Genomic DNA, 370 nt, shown 5'->3' on the forward strand with positions numbered 1-370 from the left:
GACTGGGATATACTGGGAGGGATAAAATTGGGCTGAAAAAAGCAAATTTTGGTTCTGTTTGGGAGCAGAAATGGGGAAAAATTTGAGGTTTATCCATGGAAAAATTGGGAATTTGGACTGGGAGGGACTGGGATAAACTGGGAGGAAATGGGAGGGGTAAAACTGGCCTGAAAAAATCAAATTTTGGCTCCGTTTGGGACCAGAAATGGAACAAATTCCCTTTTTTATGAGAACGACGTGGGCGTGGCTTCACCGCCGCTGCCCATATATGGCGATGGTGGGTGGGCGTGGCCTCAGCGCGGCTCGACCAATCAGCGCGCAGTGGGCGTGGCCATGGCGCGGCGGGCGAGGGGAAGGGCGCGGCCCGCCG

The sequence above is a fragment of the Lonchura striata genome, chromosome 30, assembly GCF_050655825.1.
Source record: "Lonchura striata isolate lonStrDom1 chromosome 30, ASM5065582v1, whole genome shotgun sequence".
Classification (NCBI taxonomy): Eukaryota; Metazoa; Chordata; class Aves; order Passeriformes; family Estrildidae; genus Lonchura; species Lonchura striata.